This window comes from Lathyrus oleraceus, chromosome 7, assembly GCF_024323335.1.
Source record: "Lathyrus oleraceus cultivar Zhongwan6 chromosome 7, CAAS_Psat_ZW6_1.0, whole genome shotgun sequence".
Classification (NCBI taxonomy): Eukaryota; Viridiplantae; Streptophyta; class Magnoliopsida; order Fabales; family Fabaceae; genus Lathyrus; species Lathyrus oleraceus.
This window is the reverse complement of record NC_066585.1, coordinates 106,661,686-106,670,460: the sequence shown is the minus strand read 5'-3', so window position 1 is coordinate 106,670,460 and position 8,775 is coordinate 106,661,686. Positions and strand designations below refer to the sequence as shown.

Below are 8,775 nucleotides of genomic sequence, written 5' to 3'. Positions count from 1 at the left end.
TTGGGTGACTCTTCCGTCCAGGGTTGTAAGTCTTTGAAAATGGGTTACCTTGGGCGTAATTCACTTGGTCGGTGTTCAGGTCGTTTAAAAGGTTACATTCTTCCGATTCGTGTCTTTTAGATACACAAAGTTCACACTCTGTGTGGACTACCGCTGCGGTGTTAGAGTTTGTAGAAATATGTTCGACCTTAAGAGCTAAAGCGTCCATTTTCACTTGCATCATGTCCATAGAACTTATCTCATGTATTCCACCTTGGGTCTCCTTTTTCTCTACTGATGCTCGTTCAGTTCCCCATTGGTAATGGTTTTGGGCCATTTCCTCAATTAGGTCACAGGCTTCAGGGTAAGGTTTGTTCATCAGCGAGCCACCAACGGCAGTATCGATGCTCATCTTTGTGTTATAATGGAGTCCATTATAGAAGGTATGAATGATCAGCCATTGTTCTAGGCCATGGTGTGGACAAACTCTTAACAGCTCCTTGTATCTCTCCCAAGCTTCAAAAAGTGATTCTCCTTGGTTTTGACTAAATCTAGTTATTTGGTTTCGAAGAACAGCAGTCTTACTAGGGGGAAAATATCTAGCAAGGAATACTCTCCTAAGGTCTTCCCAGGTAATTATTGAGTTAGCTGGAAGTGAATCTAACCACGAACATGCTCTATCTCTGAGGGAGAAAGGAAATAAACTTAAATGAATCGCACCAGGTGAAGCACCATTGGATTTAAAGGTGTCAGCCAGTTGGATGAAGACTTTTAAATGTTGATTTGGGTTCTCAGTAGCGAGACCCGCGAATTGGTTCTGTTGCACTAATTGTAGTAAAGATGGTTTTAGTTCGAAATTGTTGGCAGGAATGAGGGGGTTTACTATACTAGAATTAGGTTCCTCGTCAGAGGGTTGGGCAAATTCCTTAAGAGGTCTCCGGTCGCGATTCTCGGCCATAACTTTCTTAATTCGGACGAGTAAAAGGCGTGTATGAGTGTAACGTTCGGGTTCCACTAAAGGATCTACTAAATTTCCGGTACTACGGGTTCTTCGCATTTACCGGCTAATAATGCCTTATTCTAGACAGTGTAACAACAGGGTACGAAATTTGACGAAGTTGGTCCCCGGCAACGGCGCCAAAAACTTGATCGCTGTATTCGCAAGTGCACGAATCACGTTAGAGTAATATAAAAGATTATTGATCCCACAGAGACCAAATCGTCAATCTATCTTACTATTGTTACGATGTTTATCTAAGGCGGTACAAATGAGATATTGATGTTGCAAAATAACTGTAAATAAAGAAAATGATAAATACATTGCAGATAAAGATAGGCTTGAATATATTTCACGTCAATTAAACGATGCTTCGATTGTCTAAATAGAACTACTTATGGGATGATATTTTCTACTCTTGAAAAGAATCCATTTAACAGGAACTGTCGCTTTCGCGTATTCAGAACCGAGTTTACCCTTAAATTAAGGTCTTTTATTGTCACTTATAAAAGGTGCGCAGAACGCTAAAGTAGTAAACCTATTTTTAAGAAATAAGACTCGTAAGCTTAGTTGAAAAGTGATTTTGATTCGGAATGTTTACCCAAGGGGTTTCCCAATTTTAAATCTATCAACGCGTCCGAAAACAGTTTCAAAAATCGTTTTTCCTTAAAGTGATAAAAATTCCTAGTTAACTAAGCCAGGGTGCTTTCTCACTCCTTGAGTAGTTAAAATTAACCAAGGTTGTTTCAGAAAACTCGAATTAAAAATCAAAACAGCCCCTAAAGCATTTCTACATATGTAATATGTGAAACATCTCTTTAACCGCGATCCTTACATTCTAACCTTTGAAAGATTTAGCTAGACATGGTAATACAAACAAATACATCGATGTTGAAAATGATGAAAAGAAGTTTAGAATGTAAGGCGTGAAGAACAAGTAAAGCGTGTAAAACAATTAAAACGAGCAATAAAGACAATGGCAGGAAATTAAATAAAGTAAAGACAATGGCAGGAAATTAAATAAAGTAAAGACAATGGCAAGGAATTAAATAAAGTAAAGCATGACAAGGAATTAATTAAAGTAAGGCATGGCAAGTAAAATAAAAAGGTGATTAAATTAGAACTTGCTCCAAACAGAGGCTTTAAATCTGGTACAAGGAAGTAAATAAACCTTTGACTTTGAAAATAAAGATGACGGCAAAATCAAAGTGCTCCAACTCAATTACACTAAGGTGCGATAACCCCTTGATGTGACGGATTACCGCTTTTACAGATGATATTTATAGTCTTAGTGCTGTAAACTAAGTTGGATGATTTGGAATTGAACTAGAATGACCTATTTATAGAGGAACTCAACAGCATGCAAAGACCGGGATGCCCTTCAACTTCTCTTTAGTGGGAACGTGGAATTTAAAGGTGGTGTCCGCCACCCCTCCATGGTGCACGCCATGTGAGTAAATGGAAGTTAATGGGATCGTGGCAGTTTCCTCCTGATTGAGGGTTGATGTGTCATGGCTTCTCCTATGGCGGCCGCCATGCAGAACGCCACGAGTACAATATTTGCCGAAAACCCTAATTTTTTGTTCTTTTTGCTTCGTTTCTTCTAAAAAGGTCCTGAAAGAGCTAAATACCTGAAAACAACAAAAAAGAAAGCATAACACAAGCAAAATAATAATAAAGACCTAATAAACATGTGCAATCCGAGTCAAATATGCGGTGTTTTTCAGTGTGATCAGCCACCCACCTTGAATAAAATGCAGAAAAATAGGCCCTGGAGTTGATGGTGTTCTCCATAGGGGCGTGGCATTTTCCATGTCCCCCAGTCAGCCCATGTTCACCAAGTTAACACTAATGGTGTTCACCATGAGGCCATGGCATCCTCCATGGGCTTTAGGAGCTGAAAATAGCACCTGCGTGGAATGAGTTTCTCCCACTTCCCATACTTTTCTCCCACTTCTTTAGCACGAATTCTAGATGTTTTCTACTAGTTTGGAGCACTATATATAGGTATAATATTTTGGTTTGAGGCATCCAAGTTCTATTGTAATATTGTGCAAGTTCTGGAAATTTAGTTTTAAGTTGAAAACTAACCATTTTAAAGTAGTAGCTTTCTCACATTGGGGAACTACTACACCTTAGTGATTTTAGGCTTTTGTTATGTGTTTGGATCAAACAATCTTGTTGGCATTTGAAGTTCAATTACATTCTACTTCTTAGTTTTAATTTCAGGTTCATTTAATCACTTTATTTTTCTGCACTTGTCTACTTAGAATCATAATAATATTGTTTCTTTTATTGGGTTTGTTGTTCTAAATTTTAAACGAATATCAATATCATCATTATGTTCATGTCTCTACTTTGTATGCATAGTAATTATAAAATGAGTTTTGTGTCAATTATGTCTGGCTAAGTTATTTGAGTCTGGTATGTGAGGATCTTCATTCCGATGGGACTCAGTAAATCATTTGGCATTTGTTTTAATTTTAATTTATATCGGTTCTAAACTTTTGTTTTTAAAGTAAAACGTTTTGCGCGATAGCGAGAGCATTCAGATACCGGTCAATAGCGCGACAGTGTGAGACCGGTATCCGATCAAAAAAGTTTGTATTTTTTATTTTTTTAAACAGTGACAGCGCTTTATCAATTATTATGGAATTATCGATTTTCAAAAAAATTGTCTCGAAATTGCAGTTTGCAGAGCGAGAGTATAGCAATTGTGGTTTTGAGGCATAACGCAGGTTGCGCGAGAGTGAGTAATGTTTTTAAATCCGTATTTCCTCCAAAAATTATTTTAAACCAAAACAGAACACCAAGATTTATCTGAGTCCCCGAAGTACGATTGAAAATTACATTTCGGTCTTGTTTTCATTCGATTTTTCGAACAAAGTCCATTTTTAATTTCAGTTTACTTAAATTTTTGTCTCCCTAAGAATTGTAGCCTTAGATTTACATAGCACATCTAGATAATGATAAGTTTGACTGTTGGTGTCTCTGGGTTCGATATCTTTAAAACTACAACTGATTCATGTACACTTGTGGATTATCCACATCACAACACAGCATCCTCAGTAGCAACAGGCTGCACCTCAGAGACAAGTTGTTGAGGAGATTTCAAATTGATTTGGTACTAATGTTGAAGCTGACAGTTGTGATCTTTCTGTTCAACCAAGATGGATCAAGGTAGAGGGTTGTTGTTCTTGTATACTTGTAAGTACTTATCCATTTTTTTTAAAATGTATTTTTGTTTGCTAGTTATGCAAAATGTGTGATTGTTACATTTTAGAATTCTAACTCGGGAAATGATTCGGATATAGATTCCTTCCCTTTATTTTATATTGTCTATTCAATTTCTTATATACTTTGTCAATATCGGTGCCATGTAATATCATTGAACTAGATATTGATTAGAATGGGAATGGGAAGAAGAAGAGTGTGTTTAAGAAATATAGAAATGTAAGTACATATCTCATTTGTATATTAAATCATCAAACATTAAGTGGCCTAGGGGTAAACGATCTTGAACCTCAACTTAGGTATTCTTGGTTTGAATCCTAACTTAAGGCAAAATATTGGAAATTTTATTGGATTTTTTATGACCTTGATAATGAACAGATGCCACGCATATGAATAAATTTCCATGTCAGATGCCACTCGTGCAAAAATTGACGTCATTTGCAAAAATTGGACGGAAAGGACTTAAATGACATTGTTTGAAGATATAAGGGACTATATTGGCACTTTTTAAAATAAAGGAACCAAAATGGATCCTGAGGTAAAGTTAAGGGACTAAAAAGAGTATTTTGCCAAAGGGAAATTATGAGAAGTGGAAGGGAGGAAGGGTAAGAGGGATAAGAGTTGGGTCAGAATTTTAATTCTAGAAAGATTACCCTAATGATATAATTTAAGAGTCAAACCTAGGTTTAGTAGCTTTTTGGATCAGTGCGTAGAAAATTAGAAAAAAGGAGAAAGAGGCAAGGGAGAATAGAGAGAAGACTAGGAGTTGAGAAAGAATGATCAATAAAACCTGAATTTTACCAAAATGCTACTAGGAATTAAGGTAAGTGGGAGATGTGCTTCTCTAATGAGTGTTAAAGTATGAGGGGTATAGTGGAGGTACCCTTAACCTCCCATATGGTTTGTTCTTCCTTTGAGTTATAATGAATGTGATGAATAACATGATTGCAGTTCTATTTTTATGATATGATTACTTGCAAATTTGTGTACTTTATTTGGGGTAATTATATTGTATGATATGTGTTCAAAAACATGAGTTTTGTTATGAAATTGGGTTTTTTAAAGTATGAACAATTCTGGGTTTTTTTAGTTAAATCAGTGTAATAACATGTTAGATTAATATGAATTAACATGCTATTGTATGGTATTCATGTGTTATAAGTTTATGGATGTTTGGGGATGTTTGGGATCGAATTTAGGAAGGTTTTGGAGGTTCTACATTGTAGAATCGCGTTTCTGGGTTCAGTCAGCTTCGTCGAGCGAGCCCCAAGCGAGCTGGTCTCGATGGGTCTTCACCAAGAGAGGACAGGGTGTTTCGCTACTGACTTGCTCGCCCCTAGCTCTCTCGGTGAGCATGATAGCAGAGAGTTGTTATTTGCGACTCAAATCATCGTAACTTGAGTTCTGGGACTCGAATTGAGACGAAGTTCGAAGTGTTAGAAAGCAAACGCAATTTACCATCAAATGGAATTAGTTTTAGTGGCTAATTGTGTCATGATAACATGAATAATTAATGAGATTTGTGTTTAATTGTTGATGTTATCTTTTGATGATGTTATGATGCTGAGAATGTTAATCACAATTGGTTAACAATGTAAGTGTTGAATATTGATGATGTTGTTATAGTGATGTGGTTATAATAACATTGTGTGGAAGATGTTTATATGTGTCTATAATGAATTGTTGAGCATGAATAAATGTGGTGATTGTTAAAGATGTTGCATATTTAATTATAAATATGATATGTTTATGTTGATTATGTTGTTGGTGGCATACATGGTCAAAATATGGGTCAATGTGTATGTGTTGTTGTTGCATGCTAAGAGTCCATGCATTCATGTTGTCATAACGTCGGTTCTTTTGGTGAGCCTCGATTCTATTATGATGGATCGGGTGTGAGTAGCCAATTCCTATTATGGGGGATTAGTGAAGCATTGCCTATGATGATGATAGCGATTTTGTGTGCTCTAGTTCCAAGAGAGAATCTGATCTTATGGTGGGGATCGGGGAGAGAAATGAACCTGAGTGTTCATATTTGGTACCATGTGCATAACGAGTCGGTGTTGAGTACATTGTATAAGTGTTACATTTGTATTGATTGTTGTTGATATGTTTTTTGATGGGACTACTTAATATGTGTATGTTGTTGTTATGTGATAATCTACTTCTGCTTGTTTTCACGTTAATTATTGAAGTGTATTCCCACCCCTTATGTTTGAATGTTGTCTTTACATGGGTATTATGCAGATACTCAGGAGTAGCATTATTGAAGTAAGTGGAAGATAGCTCTTGGAGTGGCTTCCATTAGTTTGTCGTTTTATTAGTAGGGTCTTGCTCTGATCATGTAACATCGGGCTAGGAACGTTTGCTTTCACTTGTTTTATTTTGTTGAAGTTACTATTTTGTTCTAATGATCACACTTTGGCTCAACTCCTCTTATAATTCTCACTACTCTTATTATTTCTTCTTAGTTTTTTTTTTCACCCAAAACCTTTATTTTCTATTTACTTTAATTAATTAAAAACAACAACTAATTCTAATTATTTTTAATTATTCTAATTATTCTACCAACCCACCAATACTCTCATTGTACCCCACCATATACCACATACCACTCATAATATATTTAATAAAAGTGTATAACATACGAAATAATTAAATAAAAACACTAATAATTTGATTAAATATATTAATCAAATTTCGAGGTGTTACACATGCCCATAGACTAAAATTCAGGAATAACTAAAGAGAAGCTTAAATATCATAATCTGAAGGATCAGAAGCTGAAGACCAGACTCTAAAGGAGTCTACTTCTGAAGATCAATCTCTGAAGAATTTAACGTCTGAAGACCAGACTCTAAAGAAGTCAACCTCTGAAGACAAGACTTTGAAGAAGTATGCTTCTAAAGCTCATAATCGGAAGCCAATCAAAGCGCAAAGATCAAGGTGACTCTGATAGATCATTGTCAGGCTCTATGGATAGTTTGTCTTCTTCTGATCACGTGAAGACTTACGAAAAATCTCAAAGACAACTGAGATGTAACATATAATTCCTTTTGTAGCAAAGGGATTTCAAATGAGCTTCAAAAGACATTAACCATTTGAAGAAACATCTCAATGTCTCTATTCAAGATTCTCAAAGACTCTCTTGTGCAAACTCTCCAACAAATCTTTTCCTTCTCTATTTAAGGAACTTAAGAATTGAATAACAACAATGAACAATTGACATTCAAAAAGGAGTTACTCTATTAAAACAAAAGCACAAGTAGACAATGGTATGAGAGATTGAGTAATTTTATATCAAAAAATGGTTTTCAAAAAGGTCAACTAGAAACTACACTCTTCCGAAAGACACTTAAAAATGTTATCTTAATTTTCCAAGTATATGTGGATGATATTATCTTTGGTTCTACTAATGTTTTCCTTTGCCAAGATTTTTCTAAGTCAATGCAGGCTGAGTTTGAGATGAGTATGATGGGAAAGGTGAAGTTCTTCCTTGGTATTCAAATCAATAAATGCAAAGATGGAGTTTATGTTCATCAGTCAAAATATACATAGGAGCTTCAGTAAAAATTCAAGCTAAATGATTGCAAGATCATGACAACTCCAATGCACCCAACCTACAATGTGAGCAAAGAGGAAAGTAGCACCAAAGTCCGTCCAAAGTTGTATAAAGGTATGACTGGCTCTTCACTTTATTTAACAATTTCTAGACCAGATATTATATTCAGTGTCTGATTGTATGCAAGATTTCAGTCAGATCCTAGAGAGACTCACTTAACTGCTATTAACAGGATCTTTAGGTATCTGAAGGGAATAACCAATCTAGGGTTTCTTTATAAAAAAATCCCTAGATTATAAGCTAGTTTGATTTTGTGATACTGACTATGTTGGGATAGAATTGAAATAAAATCCATTAGTGGAAACTGTTAATTCATAGGTGAAAACCTTATATCATGGGATAGTAAAAGACAAGCAAGTATTTCTTTGTCTACAGTAGAAGCAGAATAAATCTCAGATGCAAGTTGTTGTACACAACTACTCTGGATGAAATATTAGTTGGAAGACTATCAAATATGTGGAAGCAGTATTCCTATTTTATGTGATAATACTGCTACTATATGTCTGATAAAGAATCGTATTCGACATTCTAGAACCAAGCATATAGAAATAAATCATCATTTTATTAGAGATTATGTTCAGAAGGGATTTAGATATACAGTTCATTGATATTGATCATCAATGGGATAATATATTTATCAAACCTCTTGCTATTGAAAGATTTGATTTTATCAAAAAGAATCTGAACGTGCATTTTTTTTAAAGAATAATGTTTGCTTATGAATGGAAGATCACACTTCGATGATGATTAGAAGATACTACGATCAAAAGCTATGAACTATCTTCTAATGAATAGTAGCCTCTTAAGCATCTCAACCTCTGATTCTCAGAATATGATTAGTTACCTCTGATAACATATAAGTGGAAAAGTTCAAAACTGCTTTTTCTAACATATGACCACTTATGTGTCATGAAATTGAAAGGTCTTCTGACATATGGATTTT

General features: G+C 35.2%; 1 non-coding gene across 1 annotated transcript; it reads left to right on the top strand.

Moving 5' to 3' along the window:
• The first annotated feature begins 446 nt into the window (after nucleotides 1-446).
• Nucleotides 447-553, top strand: LOC127109908 (small nucleolar RNA R71). Its single transcript, XR_007797154.1, has one exon. It is a non-coding gene; the product is annotated as a small nucleolar RNA R71 (small nucleolar RNA).
• Nucleotides 554-8,775: the final 8,222 nt, after the last annotated feature.